At 48.1% G+C, this 14,676-nt stretch overlaps 1 long non-coding RNA gene across 2 annotated transcripts in view; it reads left to right on the plus strand.

Annotated features, from left to right (window-relative positions):
• Positions 1-14,676, plus strand: part of LOC138468491 (uncharacterized) — a 547,794-nt gene that overhangs the window by 1,566 nt on the left and 531,552 nt on the right. The gene's annotated exons all lie outside the window — the stretch shown is intronic.

A 14,676-nucleotide genomic window follows, 5' to 3' on the forward strand; every position in this document is an offset into this window, starting at 1 on the left:
ACTGCTGGAGAACTTCACGGTCCAGTATGTGACAGGAACCGGAGACTGGGCAGAGCACCCCAGGTGGCCTGGACCTGGCTCTCTTGCGCCTCTGCTGGCCGCGAAACGTAAATCAGAAGGAAGGATATACAGTAGCACCCTCTTACACGGTCCTAGCTCACCTTTTCTTTGTCGCTGTGATCCTATCAAATCTCCACTCCCCAAGCTACCCTCCCCACTTTTACCCATTCCATCTCGCACATCCATCTCCCTTCACTTGCACTACTCCCTTACCCCCATTCTCCACGCCCCCTCCCTCTACAAGGTCAACATTTTCCAACTCCAATCCCCTTCTCTCTTTCCACACCCCCCTCTTCTCCGACTCTCTCAATATTCCCCTCCCTTACACCTCTCTCCCACCTCAGACTAACTCTCCATTCAGCCCCTCCCCCTCCATCAGACATGTACCCTCTCTCTCCTTCCCCCCACTTCCCCCTTCCTTATCTCTTCGGCCACTTTTTCTCTCTATATGTCTCTCTCACACACACCCACTCATCCACTATCTCACGAAGTCCCCCACGTCTACCCTATCGCAGCCACCGCTAAATTCTTCACCCCCAGCCCCCACTCACCTTTTCAATTCCCTACTCATTGTACTCCCTCCCCTCTATGGGTCACTACACCTGCTCTCCACTCCCAGCTCTCTCTCTCTCTGCCACTACTTTCCTCACTCTCCCTGAAAACCCTCCCTCCAACTTACTGCTTTCGGTGAATTTTACCTCACGGGGCTCCCCGGTGTAACACATTTTGGCTGTGAGGTGAAGAGGCGGAGCACACGGAGACGGAAAAAAAGACCTGGCAGACGCCGAAAGCAAGTGATGGAATTGTGATTTTCCAGGATTCCCCCCCTCGAGTCCCTGCCGCCGCTACTTGTTCGCCCTGCAGTCACTCCAAAGTCGCGGCGCTCGCTCGCCGGTTACAGCGGCGATCCTGTCCGCTCTCCCTCGACGCTCTTTCCAGGAGCACCGGACAGAAGGACACCCCCAAGCAGCACACATGTCGAAGAAACGCAAAGCCCCGGAAGTCAGGGGGGCTGAGAGCCCGGGGGCAGGGGGAGGCCAGGGCATCGAGTCAGGTAAGAGGCCGACGCAGCAGTGTGGGGGTGCAGGGGACAGCCACTGGGGAACAGCTGGAAACAGAGGCGCCCCTTACCTGCAGGCTGCAGGGCGCCGAGACACCTAGGCACTAGATCGCGCGCGCCGTGCCCGCCCTCCTTCGCCGGCCCGAGGGTGCATCATACGTAAGTCCCGTGCCACCTGCTGGGACGTTGGGGTGGGAGGGGGCGCTCTGTAGAAGGGACCCTCCCATCAAAGCAGTGGGAAGCAGTCACGGTGCCCGCCGGCCACTCCAGCAGAAACAGTTGCCAGTGGGGCTATCAGAGGGGCAGCAGGCACGAGGCGCAGATGTGATTCTGGGGAGAGAGGAGGAGGGGTGGTCGAGGGGGGGGGCGGGTCACCAGTGTCTTACTATTTTCTTTGTTACGTTGCAAATAGCGTAATTATCACTATTACTATTAGTAGTGGTAGACTTAGTAGTGGTAGACGTAGTGTCATTAGTAGTGTCAGTAGTGGCGGTAGTAGTGTCAATGGTAGTGTCAATAGTAGTGTCATTAGTAGTGTCATAGGTAGTGTCATTAGTAGTGGCAGTAGTAGTGTCATTAGTAGTGTCATTAGTGTTAGCACTAGTGTTATTAGCAGTACCACTGGAAGTACTTGGTTTGGGAAGCTGAGCGTTTGGGATTCCTTGTTCTCGAGCATGATGGCCCTGTACTCTTGGTTTACTCGTCAACTTCGCGGGGCGCCGTGACATTTGACCTCTGCTATCCGCGCAGACTCGCCGGCTCTCCTCATTTGTCATTTGCCCTCAGTCCTGGTTGATATTCACGCCCGCCCCTTTTGGCCGCCACACACCGGCCGTGAAGCATCCCTCAGCCGTGGGGTTCAGCAGGTGGTGGGTGGCTTCTTGGCAATATTGATGTAGTAAGAACCAGAAGAGCGGCAGAGCCTATTGGCGGGCTTAGTAAAACGCGCGGGCCTTGTGTCTTGCATCCATTTACTATTGGAATCCCACTCTGAGTGTAATGGGGCCTACCGCGTGTCTTTGCCCGCCTGGCGCAGAGGGCAGACGTGCAGGGAAAGGCCCTGTGGTATGTTCGTGGCTTATCACTCTAGGCATTCGAAGGTTTCCAACAGGTCCCATGGTTGGCAAAGAAGAACACTAGAGCGACGCAATACCAGGCGATGTTACCCGACCACCCCCAGTTTGCTCAGGGCAGAATACTCGGGCCTTGCATTTCCTCAGTCAAATACTAGCCACGTGACCACCTCAATGGAGCCCCTGTCTAGGTGCAGAACACTGCCAGGCTCGTCCACCTATTGAAGAGAATCAGCCAGCCCGATTTTCAAGATACCACAATGCGCAGGTAGACGAGCACTTCACGCACAACGATGTTCAGTCGCTAGTACTTGCCTCGTTGGTCTTTGTGAAATTCCAACTGGATGATGCTACTAGTCCCCGGGTGGACGAGCCGAGGTTTAGCACGTGCAGGCCAGCACTCTTCATGCTGAGATAGAAAATGCGGTTGCAACAGTTCACCAATGGAGGAGCACATGCACGTCGCAGGATGACGCTGACATAGGTTGGGTGTTGTGTTAGTAACACCCGAGCATATTCTGAATGCCTATAACACACACACACACACACGAACACACGCATGCATGCAGACACACACAGCCACACACCCACGTGTACAACTGTACACACACACACACACACACATGCATGAATGCACACACATGCACACACAGCCACACATACGCAAACACGTATACACATGTTCAAACATATATGCACACACGTGGACGCACACAGATACAGACACGCGCACACGCTTGCACGGACACAAACACACACACTCACGCGCACACAACACAGCCCAGCCATGAAAGAGCAGTACGGGAATGTCATTGTTTTTCAGTATGTTGATGTTTCTGTTTCTTTATTTTCTGTACCATTTCGATATATTGCTTTGTATATTCAAAGTCATTTTACACTGTACATTGATTATTGTATATTCTCAATAATATAAAACTCTGCATTTCCAACCGTTACAATTGCAATCCCCTGTCCAACATGTATTGTGCAGTATTTGTACATGTGGCTTTACATGCATGATCCGGTGTGTGTGCATGTTCAGGTTTCTATTCATCGCGAGGGACTTTATGGCTGTTGTGTAAGAGCCATGTGCTTAATCTTGCCCAGCCTAGACTGGGGTTATTGATGGGGGGTTGTGTGCAGATTGCATGGTATTCCATATATTCAGAGAGTTTAATTCTTTTCCTAACATACCCTTTGCGAACAGTGTGACACGTGGTTGTGGTACAGCGTGTCCTTGTAATTCACAGGTGCCTTTCACCTGTAACCTGACAGGTTGGTCAGTGGCAACACACCCTGAGATGACACCATTTTGTCATGTGTTATAATAGAAAAAAGTAGGCGCCATGCACAGGCATGTCTTGCAGCGAGTAATTATATAATTTCCGCCAAAGGACCCCATGATTAGACATATTAATAAAGTGGTGTGCTGGCAAACTGGAAACTGTCTCCTGGTGGACCCTAGAAGCCCGAGTTGCACCAGTATCCATACCGTTGCACGTTTCTGTCGCCTTGTTTTCTTTTCAAAACATGTGAAACCCATAAACAGCTGCACACTCGCTTTCATTGTACCGTTTCCCATATTCTGGGGCAGTTAGGGTCTGCAACCTTTGGCTCTCCGGATGTTTTGGACTACAACTCCCATCACCCCTAACCAGCAGAGTCGATAGCCAGGTATCATGGGAATTGTAGTCAGAGACATCTGGAGAGCCAAAGGTTGCAGACCCCCCTGCAGTATGAGATCTATGGGCTGATTAACAACGCCCACCTATTAGATACTCAGAGTAACTGACTTACTCTTCCCTTTCCAGGAGTAAGTTACAGGTAAGTTAGAGTGATTTCTGCTTACCTCTAATTGTCTCTTAAGGAACACATCAAGAGTAAGTTAGAGTTACTACCAGCACATTCTTTGTGAATTAGTTAATAAGTTGGTCAAAGCCAATATTTGGTACAGTGATCAAGTTTTGGTCTGCGTACAAAGACATTACTTAGTGAAATTTTGCGAGATGAAGATAGCTGAAGATTTCCTAGAAGCCTGTTAAAAAAAAGCATAGGCCCAAACCATTTTGATTGGTGAGTACATGTGCAGTGGCTTTCATTTTCAATCCTCTTTGAATCTGATGGTGTATTATGCTGCAGGGATAAATTGAATGTGTGTGCTTAGAAAGTCCATCGGCCATAGTGAAGTGGGGGCATTCCACCAGAGTTAGTATGGGAAGCCTGCACACACTACTACAATGCCACCATTATGTGCATGAAATAAACGGGCCAGCATATAATCAATATCCGGGAGTTAATGATCACCTGAAACTCTACCGCGATAGCTATGCCTGGCTCTCATTCCAGTGAGGTATCCGTGGGTCGATGTTGCAGGTTTACTGTGGTTCTGGCGCTCGTTGGTAAAGCTGTGCAGTCACTCTTCTTTCATTCCTCAACTAACCCCTATGGCTCTCACCATCTCTCACATCTTCTCTAACTGCTACACTATCACCCACCCTCCCTCTCTCGCGAAGTCTGGAAGGAAAAACGACAAAAAAAGACATCCTGTTCACAAACCCTGGCCTACCCATCGCAGAAACCTACGTCAGCACAACTTACAGACAGGTCTTCACTGATATCCTCTTCTCTGTCCCTTCTCCAGATCTATGGACTCCTCATCTCCTCTCCACTCGCCTCCCTTTCACATCCTCTCCCGTTAATGGTGGCATCAAGTGGGAAGTCCTCTTGGCCGGCTTCTCATCATCACTCTGCATCAATAATGTCTACCACGCATCCACTATCTTGGTTCCGGGTCCTCAATTCAACAGCCTCCTCTTTGACCGCCACCCGCCGCCCCTCATTAACTTCCTTCCTCACCCGCCTCACCCGCCTCTCCCCCTACCACTCTCTCTGTCCCTCTCCCTCTGACTGTTGTACCACGTCCCTGTACTCCACCTCAGGAAACCTTCAAAGGCAGAGAGCTCCATCACCTGGCTACTCTTAACGCCCACCCAGCTAACAAACACTCTGCCGACATCCGCCTCCTTGTTGAAGACACTGACCTCGACATTCTCGCTTTTACCGAGACATGGTTCAATGCCAGCTCAGTCACTGCTTTTGACTCCCTTCTCTCTGATGGCTTCAAGATCTTCTCCAAGCCACAACCTCACCGTGCCGGCAGTGGGTTTACCTTAATCTTCCCTGTGTGGGTTCCTTCTTCCGTCATACCCACCCAGCACTATTTTTCCTTTGAGAGCCTGGTCTGCAAGCTGGTCATCTATCCCTCCCCCCTCTGAACATTGCTACCATCTACAGGCCTCCTGGTGCTACCACCCTGTTCCTCTCTGAATGGGCTGATTTCTTTTTCTCCCTACTCTCAACCACCTCTAATCTCCTCCTCATGGGCGATTTCAACATCCAATTGGACTCCCCTGTCACAGCATCCACTCTCTTCCTTGATTTCTGTAACATCACTATCCCTCACCATTCTCCCTTCTGGCCCAACCCACTCGACTGGACACACTCTGGGTGCTCCTATCCATTCTGCCCTCTCTCTCCCCACCCTCTGATCACTTCACTCTCGTGGTCAGACCATACTCTCCTCGCACCTTGGTTCCCTCAGCACTTTGACCTCCCCTCCAAAGCCCTGCTGACCTCATTCACGAACATCCATCCGGTAAAAAACGAGTGTCAGCTGCTGCCTTCGCATCCACCTTCATCCCCACCTCTCCTCCACCCCCAGAATCTACCACCGACTCTGCTCTCAGCAACCTCCATTTGGACATTACCAGCACCATTGACATTCTTGCACCAGTCATGAGGATCTGCCTGAAACCCGCCCCCAAATGTAACACCTGGTACAACTCTGAACTTGCAGCCCTGAAACGGAAGTGCAGAGCTGTGGAACGGAAGTGGCAAACTTCAGGCTCAACCTTTGACAAACTGGCCTGCTGCCTACTCAAAGGGCAAGACAGACTCTTCATCTATGCCAAGAAAAGGGTCCACATATCAGTCATGGGTATGGGGTGCATCCAAGGACACGGCTGAACTCTTTAAAATCTGCAGTGAACTAGCCAACCCTTCCACAGTCTCTTCATCCCCTCTTTCGTCCAAGGCACTCTGCAACACAATGGCCACTGTGAGAAACCAGGAGGTGTCTCACGCACTAGTCCCCGGGAATCTGTCATCCAGGAGGCCAGTACACCGCCATTGCTTTTGGATCCAGTTCCTGGGGAAGGACCAGTGCGGGAGGATCACCTCGGTGAGGGGTCTTCAACGAGTGGGACACCAGGTGGTGAGACGTGTAATTCCCTTCCCTATAACACCATTACCCCATCTTACCAAGTATGATATATAGGAACTCTAACCAGCCCCCCTGTACTGCACAAACACTTTCTCACGGACAGCACACTATGAGAGAAAAAGGACTAACACCTGAGCTGTATACCTGGCTTGTCCCAATACAATTGCCATGCAAGGTCAGGCAATTACTGACAATCACACACACCTGACTTCCATTCATCTTCCTCACATGGTTAAAAGATGGAGCATGAGAGCACACTCTGAGCAAGGCAAAACACAAGAGGAAACAGCAGTTCAAAGATGGCAGTTTAATGAGAGAAGAAAGACAGCAAAACAGAAGAGGATTGCAAGAAAGGAAGTTCCCTTGATCTTTTCGACAAGGAACCGTTGCTTTAATGAGCCCTCGAGATTGTAAAGCGTAAAAGCCCAGTAAAATAGGCTGAAGAATCCTACATTGTATGTTGGAAATACTTGGGGCCCTCCTAAGTCAATAATTCAAGGCGGGGAGAATCGCCAGCCGCTGTGGTACTGTCCTTGGCTACAAGAAGAAAGCAGTGTCAGTGAAACCAACACAGCCGGTGGGTTGGGGAGACCGATACAAGACCGCTCTGTGTTAAAGCCAAGGTTGCAAGCGGCAACATTGTATGGAGAGCGCTGGAACAAACATTGTTTGAAATACATGTGATAAAAGACGCAAGTAAAGTTGAACTGCTGATGAGTGATTGAACATTGAACGCAAGATACAATACCTTGGACAGAGTGGCCCGGCACAGCGTGTGTGCTCAATGAAAGGGCTCTGTAAGGTATTCAGCTGAAAAGTGAAAGGGTTGTATTGAATTGTGAATCGGAGTGGGCCTGCAACGGGTCAAGCTAAATCCTGCGCACAGTCGAAAGTCTTCGATGTTGATACAGTAAAGAAAGTTTGTGGCAAAGTAGATAAAGTTGGTCTGAGCCCGGCAGAGGGAGATCAATTTGAAAGCTTTGTGTTAAAGTGGGCCTTAGCGTGGCGGAGGGGGACCCGGGGTGAAGCAAAAATCACCCGAGAAGGTTTTGTGTTAAAGTGGGTCTGAGCCCAGCAGAGGGGGACCCGGGGTGAGCAGAAAATCACCCAAGAATCTGTACATGTAAAATCCTAAGAAGAAAAGAACTTTGATGTTTGTTGTGTTGCATCAGGGACTCTGAAAAAGAGACTTTGAATGGCAAAGAGATTTTGGGACAGAAGGCTATGATGTTGAAGTTTTAGAGAAGCCAGAGACTGTGCTAAGCTCCAGTGTGCCGCCTTGTCCCGTGCTGAAAACGTGGGAAAGGGAAGCCAATGCCTTGAATATCCTGACATATTTCTTCAACACTTTTCTTTTGCATAACATTGTTTCCCACACTATTTGTATTTAGAAGTAAGGATTGACAATAGGTTTATTAATATAGGCCCTTTTATTTTGACGAGAGACCACTAGGACTGCATTATTATTATTTTATGGTCGTAGCTTGCTCCCATCTTTAGATTTAGGATTAGATAGGCATTTTCCAAACCTAGTTGAAGTTCAATAAACACACTGGAACTGTGACCACTTGTGTCTGTCTTACTGTTTGATATCATGCATTCCTTACACCACACACTTCACCACTAAAACTCTGGGCATCCTGGGCACCATTGCTATGCTCCCACCCAACCGGTCCCTCACTCCCTTGCCTCTTACGGCTTCTCACCCTCCTTCTTCCCCCCTCTCCTCCTTCTCCCCTGTCACACCTAAAGAAGTCACCAGAGTTGTCAGTTACATGAAGGTTTCTTCCAAACAGGTTTCCCCTTGCTCTTCCAGAACTATCAAGGACAACATTGGCTCTCTTGCACCTGTACTCGCTGATCTCTGCATCCACCTTTTGCCACTAGATTTTTCCCTTCCTCCCTCAAGCACTCCCTTGTGCGCCCCCTGCTGAAAAAAGATTCACCAGACCCTACCTGTCCAGCCAAATACCGCCCTATTGCTATGACCCCCTTCCTTGGGAAACTACTGGAGAAGCTAGCCTTTCCACAATTTAACTCACACACTGCACTTGTTGGTGGTCTCTACGACCATCAATCTGGATTTAGAGCATCCAGAGGCACGGAAACTGCACTTATGAATACCTGTGAAGAACTACTCGCATCTCTGGACTCTAACTCTCCAGCTGTCCTCATCCTACTCATTCTCTCCTCTGCCTGCAATACGATTAGCCATTCCATCCTCATAAAATGGCTCCATGATACGTTTGGTATCTCGGAGTGGGCACTGCACTGGCTTACCTCCTTTTCAACTGACCTTTCAATCGAAGTCATTTTTGCACCTTCTCCTCTCCCACTTCCTTCTCCACCTGTGGTGTCCCCCTAGGCTCAAACCTCTCTCCCTGGCTCTTCAACATTTAGTGTGCTCAGCTAGCACTCCTCATTTCCTCCTTCTGCGTCAACCTCCAGTGCTACGCAGATGACACACAACTTTTTTTTAAACTTCCTGCTGACCATCTTGCATCTTCCATCATCCCTGACTGCCTATCTGCCATCCAGTTCTGGTGTACTTCCAACAATCTCTGCCTCAATGCCAGCAAGACTGAGATAATCCCCTTTGGGACCCCTGCTCCCTCTTTTTTCCCCTCACTCTGCCCATCCTCTATGGGCTCTCCCCCTGCTCCTTCTTCTGAAGCCAGAAACCTTGGAGTCATCTTCAACTCCTCCCTCTCCTTCTCCCTCACACTCAGGACATTGCCAAGAAGTCCCACTTTCAATTCTTCCTTCTCGAAGGAATTTTCCCTTTTCTCAGTTTCCCCCAGAAGCTCAATGTTACCGAATCCCTGGTTCTCTCTGGGCTTGATTACCGAAATAGCCTTCTCTTGAATCTACCTTCTTCCACTTACAACCCCTCCAACTAATCCAGAATAGGACAGCAAGACTTTTCCTTATCCTTAAGCCCAGGAACCGCATCTCTCCTGCCCTAAAAACTCTTCACTGACTCCCGGTTGCGGCACAGATTAAATTCAAATCCCTCTGCATCATCCACAAGGCTGTCTGGGGCCTGGGGATACACTATCTGCAACTTTCCCGTACTAAATACTCGCCCTTTAGACCTCTGCGGTCCTCTGGCACCAACTCTCTGTGTGTAAAGCGTTTTGCTAAACAGAGAGCCAGAAGCCGATCACTTTCTTCAGCTGCCTCCCTCTTATGGAACAGCCTCCCCCTTCCTCTTCGTCCTGAGCAGGACTTCCTCAAATTCCTTAAGCTCCTCAAGATTTTCTTCTACACCTCCTCCTTCCCTTCTTCCCTCCTCTGCTAATCTCACAGTCGCTGTGATTGGTGGCCAGGGACCTTATGTATCCTTCGAGGACCTGGCCTCCCATACCCAATCGCCCCAGCCTCTGCCTACCTAGCAGCACTTGCCTCGACACCCACTGGCCTCAATCCTGTAGGCTTGCACGTTCTAACCAATGTGGCTCCAGGCCGCATAGCACTTACCGTAATATGCACTTCATCTGCTGCTCACCCACAGGCATGGACATTCCAGCAGTTACACCCACCCCCACTTCCCCTCTTCTCACTGCACTTGCACGTTCTGAATACTCACAAGGAATAGTGGGTTTGTCTTTATCTTCCACTGTATTCATTGTTTTCGATCCCATGTTCAATCCCTGTTGCCCTATGGACGCTTATAAACAGAATTGACTTACTGTATAAGCGCCTAACAAATGCACAATAAAATAAAAAATAAAAAAAATGTGCTGCAGTTTGGATGCCAGCCGTGAATGGAAGTACAAAATGCCTCTGTCTTTGTAAATAGACGGTACTAGGAATTGCTTTGAGTTTGTTGGATGATTCCTGGGACCAGTTATTTGACCTTTTATGTCGACGGGACCTTAGTGAGCAACGGACATGTTGATTATGTATGGGGCATAGTCACATCTGGGTGTGGCATATTTATTACGGTGAGTTGAGAATCCGGCATGATGAGGACAGCGGAATGCAAGGTTGTTAATGAACAGACACCTCTCCAGGACGGTGGGAGTTGGAGATAAGCATACTGTTGGCATTTGCAGAAACAAATTCATCATGGGAGCGATACCACCAGTCAGATGTGGGATAAACACTGTTTTGTTGCAATGTTCATTGTTACCAACTGGGACCGTGCCATTTCCGCTGAAACAAAATGAAAAGTGTGTTGGTATCTGTACTTTAGCAGTTTTTTCATTCATCCCAATCCATGTTAACTTCGGTATATCATCATTCCAGATATCCTGACAAGTTTGATTAACCTATGCCACTACCTCTTCCGTAGACCCTCATAGGCCCCCTGCTCCACAGCTCACTAGTCCTTTTTTCCATCTGCTGTTTGAAAACAGCCCACCTTCCAAATTCAAAAGTGGTTTATCTTTACACTGTGTTTTCTCCATATGTTCTGCACATTCACTTTAATTTGTTTCCATCACGGTGGCCTGAACACTGTGTCCTTGAAACAATCCTAGTATTCTACAGAGTGCCAGGTGCACTAAGCATTGTGCTGTCAGAGGTGGCATTTCTCTAGGGATGAACAGTTTGGGCACACCTGTAGCATGATATTAGAGAGCAGACATAACAGCTCTCATTTGACCTCGCTCTTCCCACCTCTCTCATGTGGTTGTAGCACATATTGTCAGTATAGGGGCAATGCACATCCGTACCAGTATTAACAGTATTAAAAAACTCCTTTATATTCCATATCAATTTCAGTTTCCCTTCTATTTCTTACTACTAATACATTTTTTACTTCATCATTATTATACCCCCCTTTTATATGCCCTAACCATATACTTCTTACTCCTAAAAAGGAAAAGGAAAAAAGAAGACACAGACAGGCTCATCCTACACAGAACACTACACATCCTATATACAGCACTACATTCTTGAAACAATGGGCCTCATTCCGAGATTGGATGTAGCCATGGTGCTAGTCCTGGATGTAGCCATGGTCCGGTCTGGCTGATTGGGGACTTACCGGGTCACTGGACCACGGTAAGTCCCCATTCAGTAAACCATTCCCCATTTCCATTTGAGCCCCCATAGGGCTCAATGGGAATGGGGAAAGCGCAAATTGCAGTACCATAATTAGCGCCCTGGTACCTTAGTGGGACCCACTAAGGACGTGTGGTCTGACCACACGTCCTTTGTGGTTCCCACTAAGGGACCTCGGAATTGGGCGGTAAGGGTTTACCGGCACCGGCATCCTTACCGGTGCCCGTTAACCCTTACCGCCCAACTCGGAATGACCCCCAATGGCTTGATCCTGGAGAGTAAGATGACACAATACTATCTTTCTGTACTTTAGAACACATTCCCTGTGAAAAAGTCTGCAAAAACAGTCAACATAAAAGACACTAAACTCATCATTTAAGGTTGATCCTGTTGGGTGTCCTCAGGTGGTTCATTTCTGCCAGTCGCTTTCCTAACGAACATCAGAAAAATGGACCCAGAAGCAAAGCTCTTTCTCCTTCACTGAAGACAGAGTCGAATAGACTGCATAATAGGGTCCTTGATATCTGTTCTCATTCCATCTCCTTAAAAATGATCTAACATAGATGACATCCCCAGGAAAGAGATGTGGCGGCTTTAAAGACGTTAGGTCGAGCGTTCCTGGTGCAGCTTTGTCTTCTCTCCTTGGCGCAAGCTGTCGAGATGTAACTTTAATACAGTTGGTTAAATTACACTGTTACCCCTGAAATTCCTCCCCTAAAATATCTGCTGCCCTGTGTGCATCTGATGCGATGTGTGCAGGTGTGAGCAGTGTGGGCAACCTTCTCCCCGTCACAATCTCATGCAGGGACAAGTGATGGTCCTTACTTGACTCGTTCCTTAGGCTGAAAAGAGCCAGCAGGAGATAGTGCAGCCAGTTGCTCCCTAACGTATGGCAATGATTTGATACCATTTGTTTCAGCAGTCCATTGGGGTACTCCTCAGTCCTCTTGGCTTGACGGTGATAAATTGAACAAAGCTTGTGTTTACCCCTAAAAGGGATGTAACATCTCTAAGCAATTAATTAAAAAAGTGTTTTGCAGATTTTAGTGCATCACAAATTCCCCATCAAGGAAGCACATTGCAGACTATAAATGTGGGGTATCAGGTAATAAAATTGCAGCAGAAATGTTGCGGGTAAAATAATTGCGGCAAAAATGCTGAGGTTTGACCCGGTAAAGGTGTATCCCATTATACCATTTAAGGGGAGCGGGGGTTGCGGGGGTGTCCCCCGCTCCCCTTAAATGATATAATGGCTCCGGAGGTCGTGGGGGTATCCCCTGCATCCTTGACATGATTGTGGCGGGAAAACCACAGCATTTCTGCAGTGATATTTTGTATCCACAGCCATTTTTGACACAATTTAATGACATGGAACCAAATGTGGCTGCTGATTTAGCATCATGTTGGGCACAGAGCTCCGCTTCTAACCAATGAGAGAATGTCCACACAATAACACTAAGATAACGTTACTGCACCAGTGAACCATATCAATATAGTCGATATGAATCTCCCTGAAGGGTCCTGAAGGACCGGGCAATGTGGCAGGCAATGTCCTGAGGGTGTGTCCAGTGCTGTAAAGATGAAAGATAGTACAATTTGTGATGGATTTGTTCACATGTTCTTGTAGGTTGGGGACAAGCTAGTTCTCCTGTATGCCAGCAGCTATGTATTGCTTGGACATACGCATTGGGTAATGCAGTTGCTCAAGAGCAACCATAAGCAATTCCACCAACATGACTACTTTACCTGTAATGTTTTGTCTCCAAAGCAAATCCATAGGCGAAAGGGAGCACACTCTCATAGCCCTTAACTCATTTTTTTCTGTTGTAGTGCCTGCCCTTGTAATTCAATAATCTGAGCAAGGGGAACTGCACTATATGCTACAGTCAGTTGTAACTGTTGTGACACTATGTCCAGATTGGGCGTGACAGCTGGACTAGCCAAGTACGCTGCTTCTTTCTGGGCCCTGTCAGTAGTGGCAATGCAGAGTGAAATGGAGTCAGAGTTGTTAGTGTGGGCCGCACATTTTACCATGATCACAACAGAGGGAAGTGCCAATGCGTCAATCAATCTTTTAGCAGCGCTGCATGCTGCACCAGTGCTCCATCAGACGTCCTAAACCATCTACTGTGCCCCCTTGACAAGCCTGAATGTATTGTGAAGGTGACGTAAACTGAATCAGAATAGATTGTAGCTGAGCTCCCGCAAGACATTTCTAGTGCTTCAATCAATGCTGCGAGTTCTGCCACCTGCTATGCATAGTGCGTTGACAATCACAACTTCATATTCCCCATCTACAAGACACACCACTGCTGCATCCATTTGGCTTGGCCCAGTCGCCTGATCAATCGTTGAAGACCGGTCAATGAAGAATACCTCTCCTTTTGCTAGTGCATCCTCACCTGGTTGTATTGAATCTTCATCTGGAACTTCATATGTGGCACAATCATGCACCTCCTCACTTGTCTGTATAGGTATAGCAATGAATGTAGCTGGGTTTACTGTGCGACACCTAACAATGGAAGTGGAGGGATTCGATAGTATAACCTCATAACCTGATGCTCTCTGGGTAGTGAGGGTTGATTTGGACCTCTTCAAAATGGGGAACACTGCATGCTCTACAGTTAATGTCACTGAACACCCCATGGTGATGTTGGAGGCATTGCTAATGGGTTTCTTAAGTTCCTGAAAACGTGTAATAATTTTTCTTGTCCATGTAGGTGTACCGTCTGTGCATCATGCAACAAAGGTTTTGGGTAATTAGAGTAGTTGAAAATTCATGCCCTACAATAGTTACACAATCCTAGAAACTGCTGCATCTCCTTTACTGTGGTTGGCTGTAGAGTTTTTGTACCACTGCTGCTCTCTCAGGGGTTGCCTTCACCCCTGCAGATGAAAAGTACACCAGCTCTTTCTGGCAATATTGCATTTAGTCTTTGTCCACCTTGTACCCCTTCTCTGCAAATAATGTCAATAGTGTCACCAAATCTTTTGTACACTGGTCTTCTGTGGAGCTACAAACCAAAAGATCATCTATGTACTGAATCATGGTGCTTGGGACATGTATGTTCCCTAAATCCATATGTAATACTCTGTTGAAAATACTGGGGGGCTCACAGTACACCTGGGGTATTCCAGTGTGTTGAAATATTTGACCACGATAGGTCAATTACTGTAAAGTATACCACACC

This window comes from Ambystoma mexicanum, chromosome 4q (assembly GCF_040938575.1).
Source record: "Ambystoma mexicanum isolate Mex_15411 chromosome 4q, UKY_AmexF1_1, whole genome shotgun sequence".
NCBI lineage: Eukaryota > Metazoa > Chordata > Amphibia > Caudata > Ambystomatidae > Ambystoma > Ambystoma mexicanum.